The sequence below is a fragment of the Lolium perenne genome, chromosome 1, assembly GCF_019359855.2.
Source record: "Lolium perenne isolate Kyuss_39 chromosome 1, Kyuss_2.0, whole genome shotgun sequence".
Taxonomy (NCBI): Eukaryota; Viridiplantae; Streptophyta; class Magnoliopsida; order Poales; family Poaceae; genus Lolium; species Lolium perenne.
In genome coordinates, this window is record NC_067244.2 from 14994913 (window position 1) to 15005582 (window position 10670).

The 10670-nt window shown below is 41.0% G+C and overlaps 1 pseudogene; it reads right to left on the reverse strand.

Moving 5' to 3' along the window:
- Positions 1-3459: 3459 nt before the first annotated feature.
- On the reverse strand, positions 3460-4212 carry LOC127328848 (uncharacterized; annotated as a pseudogene).
- Between the last annotated feature and the right edge of the window lie 6458 nt (positions 4213-10670).

A 10670-nucleotide genomic window follows, 5' to 3' on the forward strand; every position in this document is an offset into this window, starting at 1 on the left:
AAGAAGCCTACTTTCCATCCTCTGAAAGTTAGACTTATTTGTTTGAATACCCATGCATTCCTTTGTTTCTAGATATTTCAGCATGCCAGAATTGCTATCTCAACAAAACAAGGAACTTTGAAACCTCTTCTAGCAGCCAACAGGGATTCAGCAGTGTCCCCGGGCCTCTATGGAATTTGCAGATAATTCCACACTCATAGTGTAAAAAGGCCCATATTTTTAAAAAATATCAACCTGAAAAAAGAATCATAATTTTAAAATGGTTTATATTTTGAAATTATTCACCTGGTAAAAAGGTTTATTTCAAAAAGATGAGCTTATTTAGGGCTAATAAAAGATAGAGCAAAAAAGAGGAAGGTAAAAAGAAACGGACAGAAAAAACAAACAGAAAGAATAGTGAAGGAGAGCATGCAAAATAGATTCTTGTAACTGGATCGTCCATGGATCATGCATGCGAGTCATAATAACCTTTTTTTGCTGGAGGAGGCCAGCAGATGCAACCATCTTCTTCGAGTTTATCGAACGTTGGTCATGGATTTGGGGTCCGGCACACATGGGTTTGGCCCCGGCCGACAAGCGATGGTACTGCGGCGGACTCGTCTTTGATGGATGTTGGCTTCTTCCTCTTTGACACTGCCAGGGATGGAGGAAGGGGGACGAGCGGGGCTAAGCCACCCCCAACATTATGATTTTCTCCGTAAATACACTAATACTCATCCGTATACTGAGCCTATTTACCCCCACCAACATGAGCATGCCCCTCCAAGCCTAATGGTTGGCTCCATCCCTCGATCTGCGACATTATGTTGTGCACAGATCTAGTGGGGCTAATTATCATTTCCTTTGTGCTAGGGTCTTTTCTGCGTTGTTCGCGCTCTTGCTCTTTCGGGAGTTATCTTGTAAGTGTTGCCGGGGTCATACCCACAATTGACACTAACAACTTTCTAAAAAAAAGGAAAACGCTTGCTATCAGCCGACCGATCCGGCGCGAAAGATCGGTCGCGCTGACGGACTGCATGTGGCCTGTCTGCCGCTCCCCTGGTGGTGGCTGATGCTTTTTCATGCGCGGGGCTGTTTGGCACTAGCATGCATGTACGATGTACGCTGCAAACTACTACGTAGCATGTAGGCTCGGACGCTTAGGGCATGAGCAATGGTGGCATACACAACTAGCTGCTCCATGTAAAAAAGTTGTAAGAAGCAACATGTTAAATTTTATCTCTCCAATGGAAGCTACAACTGTAGTTAGGAAAAAGAGAGAAGGGACTCCACAAATATGACACTATGTATCTTTTTCTCTCTCCAAAAAGCATGCTTTTATGACTGAAGATCCCACTTGTTGAAGAAGAGGCTGCCTTCTCATCCGAACCTATTTTGAACCACCCGAACCTAGCTAAAGGTGTGAAGCAGCACCTCTAGGGCAGTGCATTGGGCATGCCCTTAGCTAGCTTCTGCTGCTTTTGCTAACATGTGTACCTAGCTAGCTTTGCTCTCTTTTTTTACCTAGTTTTGCTCTCCTTTGGTTGATACCTATGTTTTATTTTTGGTCGCTCGCCCCGGTATGCGTTAGTTTGCCTTGTCTCTATCGTCGGCCACGACTTATTTTATTTCGAGTCTACATTCGCGATGTTGTCTAGTTCCTTCAATCGATTACGACGATTTCAGGGAAGACGATAGAGCAGTGGGAACATGCATGGGATGGTCGGATCAAGCGCCGACGGGCCTTCGACGAATACGTGGCCGCAATGGACAATGGTACAACTAAGTTTTTCCTGTAATTTTCTCGATGTCGCATGTGTCTATATTGTAACAAACACATATGAATTTTGTAGCGTAAGAACACGCGAGCTGTTGTAATATTTAACTGGATGTTTGCCTCAAGTTTATGTTTACCCTAGATTATTCGATGTAGCATTAGTTATTTAAATATGTAACATGATCGTAGAAATTTTGTTGGGAAAGCAGACGCCAGATGTTGTAAAGGTCTATGCCTAGTTGGAAAAATAACTAAGTCAATTTAACACATTAATTTTTTGTTGTAATCGACTATAAATTGTGTTAAAAATAGCTGGTAATTTTTATTGTAACCAGAAATGTAGCGAACTTGTTATTGCTTAACAAATTTCTCATAGGCACAAACACATACTTTTTGTTGTAATAGTGTGTGATTTTTTGTTGGAATTGTCGGTGATTTTTGTTGTAAACTAGTTGTGATTTTTGTTGTAACCTACAGCAAACTAGTTGTTGTTTAACCACTTTTAATAAAATTAATTTTATTTTTTTTTGTTATGAATATTTTGTTGTAATAGTACATATTTTTTATAAATCAGTTGAGAGATGTTTTGTAATAAAAATTGTTATTTACCCACTTTTTTAGCATTATTTTTAAAAAAAATTATTAACAGGTTTTGTTGTACTATTTTATTTTCTTATACACAAGGTTTAATAATTTTATTGTAACACCCCATGCATTGAACTAGTAATACTTATGTGCGGTACATTTGAGGCAGCTTGTTTGGAAGTGGGAGTAGGAGATGCAGCATCACATGATGGGCTCCACAAAGTTGACGAAAACAACTACGCCACCCTCTCCACTAGTCTAAACAGCACCTGACATAATCACTAGCAAACCCAACTAGGAGGACCATGCCACACCAGGTAATGCACAACAGCCAACGCATGGCTACGAAAGACCTCTCACGGCCCCGTCAGACTCAGACCGGACCCAGACCATGTGAGAAAAAGAAACTTTCGTTGTACCGTACGATGGCTGATTGACGGGCGTGGAAGCAACCGATTTTCGGTGCGCGGATCCGCCGACCGACGAGTAGCGTGGCCCTAAAAAAAACTTGCAGTGAGGGAAATATAGCGATCGCATCAGCCCATGGCATGCAGTGCGGCCCGTGCGATCGATCAGGTCAAGCTGAGTGTGCAGGTGCTGTAAAAGAAAGTGCAGGTTTAGATAGCCCATCACCATGCGTACCGACCAGGCTGCAGGCCACTTGTTGACCGGCCCACTAATCCTGACTGGACTCATCCCAGCATCAGACTCGAGTAGACTGATCTGATTGGAACTACACATGTAGTTTCTTTTTCATTCTTTTACTGTACTTTTACCACTCATAATAGAGGATGTGGTATGAATTGCACAAACGGCTCATATTAAACGTTGTAGATTAGGCCAACAGGTCCAGAGGTCGTATTTTTTTTATAAAGGGCATTTTATTACTTAAAGTTTAAGTATTACACTTAATCTTTGCATAACCAAGATGCGCACAGCTGCACAATCTCAAATAAAAAGCCATAGAACACGGTACAAACGCAAAACGAGGAAATGTATCAACGACGAAATCGTAATTATCGTTCAAGGGAAAAAATACGCGGGAGGGAACGTTGACAAGCGACAACATCACTCATCAAGCTAAACAAATTCACGATCTTAATCTCTGCATGAACAAACTAATTAACAGTGTTCTTCTTCGAGATTGAACTACACAAGGTGGGATCCAAGCTCACTTTTGCTCTGTTGTTGGCGTCGTCTCCTTGTGGCGTATTGCTTCATGCTGCGAAGATGACGACACTGATGATGCCGAGCCAACTTGTCCTCCAATTCCCACACCACCGCTATCATGTCACGTCTAGCAAGCTAGAGTCAAGGGTGTTGCCATGCTTGCAGCGGCGCTAGTGCGGTCACGCTGACATCCGGGACCCGCCAGAGCACGGCCGCCGACACAGGGCTATCGTTGATGGGTTGGGACACGAAGTCGGGACCGCTGCCGTAGTAACTAGGCACCGCGGCTAGACCGTTGGATCCGATATGGTAGTTGGGCCACGAGGGGTAGTGCGACGACGGGTAGTGGTAAAGGGCCATGTGCGTCGGTGCGGCAACGGAAAAGCGGTAGCCACTGCCCAAGGCCCAGCTACATGTTGGTGAGGTAGCTAGTGGCCATGCATGGCCATGGCGCTCAGGAACTGCGCGCGGTTCGCATGCTGCAGCCCCCTCTTGTGCTTGTTCTGGTGCCCCCACCGCCTCACCGCGAGTAGTGATGCACACAGCGGCAGACGCTCCGTTCGTGATGGAGGACGCCACTCCGTTGGGCGGGAATTCAATCCGGCGGCGGCACCCACAAAACAAGGTCGACGTGGAAGAAGCAGTGTACAAATTGTTTTTCCACACGAATAACAAGTTGGGCTCTTTTGGGGCGGGCCCATCTGTGGCCTTTTTTGATGAAAATTGCAAGGAGTATGAATCATACCTCTCAGGTTTTCTACAGTAGTATAAATTATTGTAGACTTCAGATGGACCAAAATAGAGGGCTGGTATTTATTTAAGGGTGCCACAAAACAACTCCTCTCATCTCAATTTCTAAAATCTCAACCTATAGTGCCAAATTAGCTGATTCACTTTCGATTTTGCTTGCAAGGTAATTCTTTAATTTAATAATCCGATAGTTCCTACCGCTTAATGAGAGAATATATATTAATGTATATACTATCGGAAAGTTATTTGCAACAAATGGCACCTCTGGTGAGATTATTGAATTGTTAGATGAGCTTTATAGTCGTAGAGCTAAACTTATCTAATAAGTAAAAGCTAATACTTTTATGTATTGTCAAACAAATATTGATATGTTTTGGTATCAATGTAATAGTTGCAATAAACATACCGTGGGGCTTTATCTTCACAATTGTTTTTTAATACGAAGTGACTACGCGGAAAAAATCTCAAATACCGTCATTATGTCCCCCTCATCTTGAAACTAGGGCTTGGTACTATTGATCTACTCTTCTTCGTTTTCTTCTTCCTCGTTACGTTTCGGTGACATGTGATCATCTACCGGTTGCTACTTGCGTCTTTCCTCTCCCTCAATCACCTTATTTTCTTCCATGCGGGTAGCCCCTTTCATAGTTTGATAGAGCACCATAAATTTTGACAACGATAATCGTGATCGGGGTGGCATCGACGAAAGACTGATCTTTGCAAAGGTCTACTTCTGATCAGTGTGGGTAGCACCCCAAAATTTGACAGCTCATCAGCGAAAGGCTTCCATGCTGACACATGTCACAAGCGGAGTATTTTTCTGAGGCATTCTTTGGTATTACACAGTGTGTGCGGGTGTACTTCAAAGTAAGATATATCAAAAATAAAAGTACAAGCTATTCTGAAACGGGAATACAAAGTATACTAAAACAGAAGTACAAATTATACTAAAATGGAAGTACAAAATATAAAGTACACTAACATAAATATACTGAAAACCCAAAGTAAAAAACCATAGAAACAAAAGTACAAAGTATAGTAAAATTCAAAGTAAAACTACATTGAAACTAAACATACAATAAAATTCAAAGTATAACCAAAATAGTTTTGGAAGCTAAAATAAAGTATCATGAAAATCTATCAACATGAAATCTATTTTTGAATATTTTGATGTGAAGAGCTTAAAAGTGAAAACGGTTAATAATTGTACGAATCGTTCTCAAGATAGTTTTTTTTTTGACAATTTGAATCTTGAGAAAAGCAAAAAAATTCACCCTCACATGTCCATCTCTCTCACCCCTCATCCACACCCACTACGGCAAATGTCACACGTAAAAAACACTTGCCATTGATTTTCTAACACCATACTGAACCAAATGAAGCGAAAATCGCTCACCATTCCCTTCACCGCGGTAGGATTTTTTCGAGATTTTATCATCATTCAAATTCAAATAATTTTTGTGACTACGATCATCTATAGATCCTTCATTTCTGCATACAAAACCCATGGGAGTGGCATCCCCGAACCTCTCCGCTCTCAACGCGACCAGATCCCCACCTCCTAATGTGGGGTAACCACAACAACGAGCACACATGATTGACTTGGGTTTTAGGTAAGAAGCATGTTGGTGGTTTAGATGGCTGATACGTCTCCGACGTATCGATAATTTCTTATGTTCCATGCCACATTATTGATGTTATCTACATGTTTTATGCACACTTTATGTCATATTAGTGCATTTTCTGGAACTAACCTATTAACAAGATGCCGAAGTGCCAGTTGCTGTTTTCTGCTCTTTTTGGTTTCAGAAATCCTAGTAAGGAAATATTCTCGGAATTGGACGAAATCAAAGCCCAGGGGCCTATTTTTTCACGAAGCTTCCAGAAGTCCGAAGACGAAACGAAGAGGGGCCACGAGGCAGCCAGAGCATAGGGCGGCGCGGCCCCTGCCCTGGCCGCGCGGCCCTATGGTCTGGGCCCCTCGCGCCGCCTCTTGACCTACCCTTCCGCCTACTTAAAGCCTCCGTGACGAAACCCCCAGTACCGAGAGCCACGATACGGAAAACCTTCCAGAGACGCCGCCAACGCCGATCCCATCTCGGGGGATCCAGGAGATCGCCTCCGGCACCCTACCGGAGAGGGGAATCATCTCCCGGAGGACTCTACGCCGCCATGGTCGCCTCCGGTGTGATGTGTGAGTAGTCTACCCCTGGACTATGGGTCCATAGCAGTAGCTAGATGGTTGTCTTCTCCCCATTGTGCTATCATTGTCGGATCTTGTGAGCTGCCTAACATGATCAAGATCATCTATCTGTAATTCTATATGTTGCGTTTGTTGGGATCCGATGAATAGAGAATACTTGTTATGTTGATTATCAAAGTTATATCTATGTGTTGTTTATGATCTTGCATGCTTTCCGTTACTAGTAGATGCTCTGGCCAAGTAGATGCTTGTAACTCCAAGAGGGAGTATTTATGCTCGATAGTGGGTTCATGCCTGCATTGACACAGGACATGTGAGAAAGTTCTAAGGTTGTGTTGTGCTTTTGCCACTAGGGATAAAACATTGATGCTATGTCTAAGGATGTAGTTGTTGATTACATTACGCACCATACTTAATGCAATTGTCTGTTGCTTTGCAACTTAATACTGGAAGGGGTTCGGATGATAACCTGAAGGTGGACTTTTTAGGCATAGATGCAGTTGGATGGCGGTCTATGTACTTTGTCGTAATGCCCAATTAAATCTCACTATACTCATCATGATATGTATGTGCATGGTCATGCTCTCTTTATTTGTCAATTGCCCAACTGTAATTTGTTCACCCAACATGCTGTTTGTCTTATGGGAGAGACACCTCTAGTGAACTGTGGACCCCGGTCCAATTCTCTTTACTGAAATACAATCTACTGCAATACTTGTTCTACTATTTTCTGCAAACAATCATCTTCCACACAATATGGTTAATCCTTTGTTACAGCAAGCCGGTGAGATTGACAACCTCACTGTTTCGTTGGGGCAAAGTACTTTGGTTGTGTTGTGCAAGTTCCACGTTGGCGCCGGAATCCCTGGTGTTGCGCCGCACTACATCCCGCCGCCATCAACCTTCAACGTGCTTCTTGGCTCCTCCTGGTTCGATAAACCTTGGTTTCTTTCTGAGGGAAAACTTGCTGCTGTGCGCATCATACCTTCCTCTTGGGGTTCCCAACGAACGTGTGAGTTACACGCCATCAAGCTCTTTTTCTGGCGCCGTTGCCGGGGAGATCAAGGGGAGTCTCCACTTCTCAATCTCTTTACTTTGTTTTTGTCTTGCTTAGTTTTATTTACTACTTTGTTTGCTGCACTAAATCAAAATACAAAAAAATTAGTTACTTGTTTTACTTTATTTAATATCATGCATGTTTTTATTTCACTAGTTTGGCATAACGGACAAGAATGAGCTTCTATTTCTATTTCCTGATTTAAAACATGGATTGTTTGATGCGAAAATTAAAAAACCTATGGAATCTTATTTGCATGCTGGTAGTAATATTAGTATGAACGCTTTGAACACCATTGTTGATAATAATACAGAAAGTTCTAAGCTTGGGGAAGCTGGTTTTCATGATCTTTTTATTCCCCCAAGCATTGAGGAGAAAATTTACTTTGATGATACCTTGCCTCCTATTTATGATAATGATATTGGTCTTTTAGTACCGCCTGTTATGGAGGATAAATTTGATTATGATTACAATATGCCTCCTATATTTGATAATGAGAATAATAATGATAGCTACTTTGTTGAATTTGCTCCCACTACAACTAATAAAATTGATTATGCCTATGTGGAGAGTAATAATTTTATGCATGAGACTCATGATAAGAATGCTTTATGTGATGGTTATATTGTTGAGTTTGCTCATGATGCTACTGAAAGTTATTATGAGAGAGGAAAATATGGTTGTAGAAATTTTCATGTTACTAAAATGCCTCTCTATATGCTGAAATTTTTGAAGCTACACTTGTTTTATCTTCCTATGCTTGTTACTTTGCTCTTCATGAACTTGTTTATTTACAAGATTCCTTTACATAGGAAGCATGTTAGACTTAAATGTGTTTTGAATTTGCCTCTTGATGCTCTCTTTTGCTTCAAATACTATTTCTTGCGAGTGCATCATTAAAACTGCTGAGCCCATCTTAATGGCTATAAAGAAAGAACTTCTTGGGAGATAACCCATGTGTTATTTTACCTACAGTACTTTGTTTTTATTTTGTGTCTTGGAAGTTGTTTACTACTGTAGCAACCTCTCCTTATCTTAGTTTTGTGTTTTGTTGTGCCAAGTTAAGCCGTTGATAGAAAAGTAAGTACTAGAATTGGATTACTGCGCAGTTCCAGATTTCTTTGCTGTCACGAATCTGGGTCCACCTCCCTGTAGGTAGCTCAGAAAATTAAGCCAATTTACGTGCATGATCCTCAGATATGTACGCAACTTTCATTCAATTTGAGCATTTTCATTTGAGCAAGTCTGGTGCCATTTTAAAATTCGTCAATATGAACTGTTCTGTTTTAACAGATTCTGTCTTTTATTTCGCATTGCCTCTTTTGCTATGTTGGATGAATTTCTTTGATCCACTAATGTCCAGTAGCATTATGCAATGTCCAGAAGTGTTAAGAATGATTGTGTCACCTCTGAATATGTTAATTTTTATTGTGCACTAACCCTCTAATGAGTTGTTTCGAGTTTGGTGTGGAGGAAGTTTTCAAGGATCAAGAGAGGAGTATGATGCAACATGATCAAGGAGAGTGAAAGCTCTAAGCTTGGGGATACCCCGGTGGTTCACCCCTGCATATATTAAGAAGACTCAAGCATCTAAGCTTGGGGATGCCCAAGGCATCCCCTTCTTCATCGACAACATTATCAGGTTCCTCCCCTGAAACTATATTTTTATTCCATCACATCTTATGTGCTTTTTCTTGGAGCGTCGGTTTGTTTTTGTTTTTTGTTTTGTTTGAATAAAATGGATCCTAGCATTCACTTTATGGGAGAGAGACACGCTCCGCTGTAGCATATGGACAAGTATGTCCTTGGTTTCTACTCATAGTATTCATGGCGAAGTTTCTCCTTCGTTAAATTGTTATATGGTTGGAATTGGAAAATGATACATGTAGTAATTACTATTAATGTCTTGGGTAATGTGATACTTGGCAATTGTTGTGCTCATGATTAAGCTCTTGCATCATATGCTTTGCACCCATTAATGAAGAAATACATAGAGCATGCTAAAATTTGGTTTGCATATTTGGTTTCTCTAAGGTCTAGATAATTTCTAGTATTGAGTTTGAACAACAAGGAAGATGGTGTAGAGTCTTATAATGTTTTCAATATGTCTTTTATGTGAGTTTTGCTGCACCGGTTCATCCTTGTGTTTGTTTCAAATAAGCCTTGCTAGCCTAAACCTTGTATCGAGAGGGAATACTTCTCATGCATCCAAAATACTTGAGCCAACCACTATGCCATTTGTGTCCACCATACCTACCTACTACATGGTATTTTCCGCCATTCTAAAGTAAATTGCTTGAGTGCTACCTTTAAAAATTCCATCATTCACCTTTGCAATATATAGCTCATGGGACAAATAGCTTAAAAACTATTGTGGTATTGAATATGTAATTATGCACTTTATCTCTTATTAAGTTGCTTGTTGTGCGATAACCATGTTTACTGGGGACGCCATCAACTTTTCATTGTTGAATTTCATGTGAGTTGCTATGCATGTTCGTCTTGTCTGAAGTAAGGGCGATCTACACTGAGTTGAATGGTTTGAGCATGCATATTGTTAGAGAAGAACATTGGGCCGCTAACTAAAGCCATGATCCATGGTGGAAGTTTCAGTTTTGGACAAACATCCTCAAATCTCTAATGAGAAAAGAATTAATTGTTGTTGAATGCTTAAGCATTAAAAGAGGAGTCCATTATCTGTTGTCTATGTTGTCCCGGTATGGATGTCTAAGTTGAGAATAATCAAAAGCGAGAAATCCAAATGCGAGCTTTCTCCTTAGACCTTTGTACAGGCGGCATAGAGGTACCTTTGTGATACTTGGTTAAAGCATATGTATTGCGGTGATAATCCAGGTAGTCCAAGCTAATTAGGACAAGGTGCGGGCACTATTAGTACACTATGCATGAGGCTTGCAACTTATAAGATATAATTTACATGATGCATATGCTTTATTACTACCGTTGACAAAATTGTTTCATGTTTTCAAAATCAAAGCTCTAGCACAAATATAGCAATCGATGCTTTTCCTCTATGGAGGACAATTCTTTTACTTTCAATGTTGAGTCAGTTCACCTATTTCTCTCCACCTCAAGAAGCAAACACTTGTGTGAACCGTGCATTGATTCCTACATACTTGCTTATTGCACTT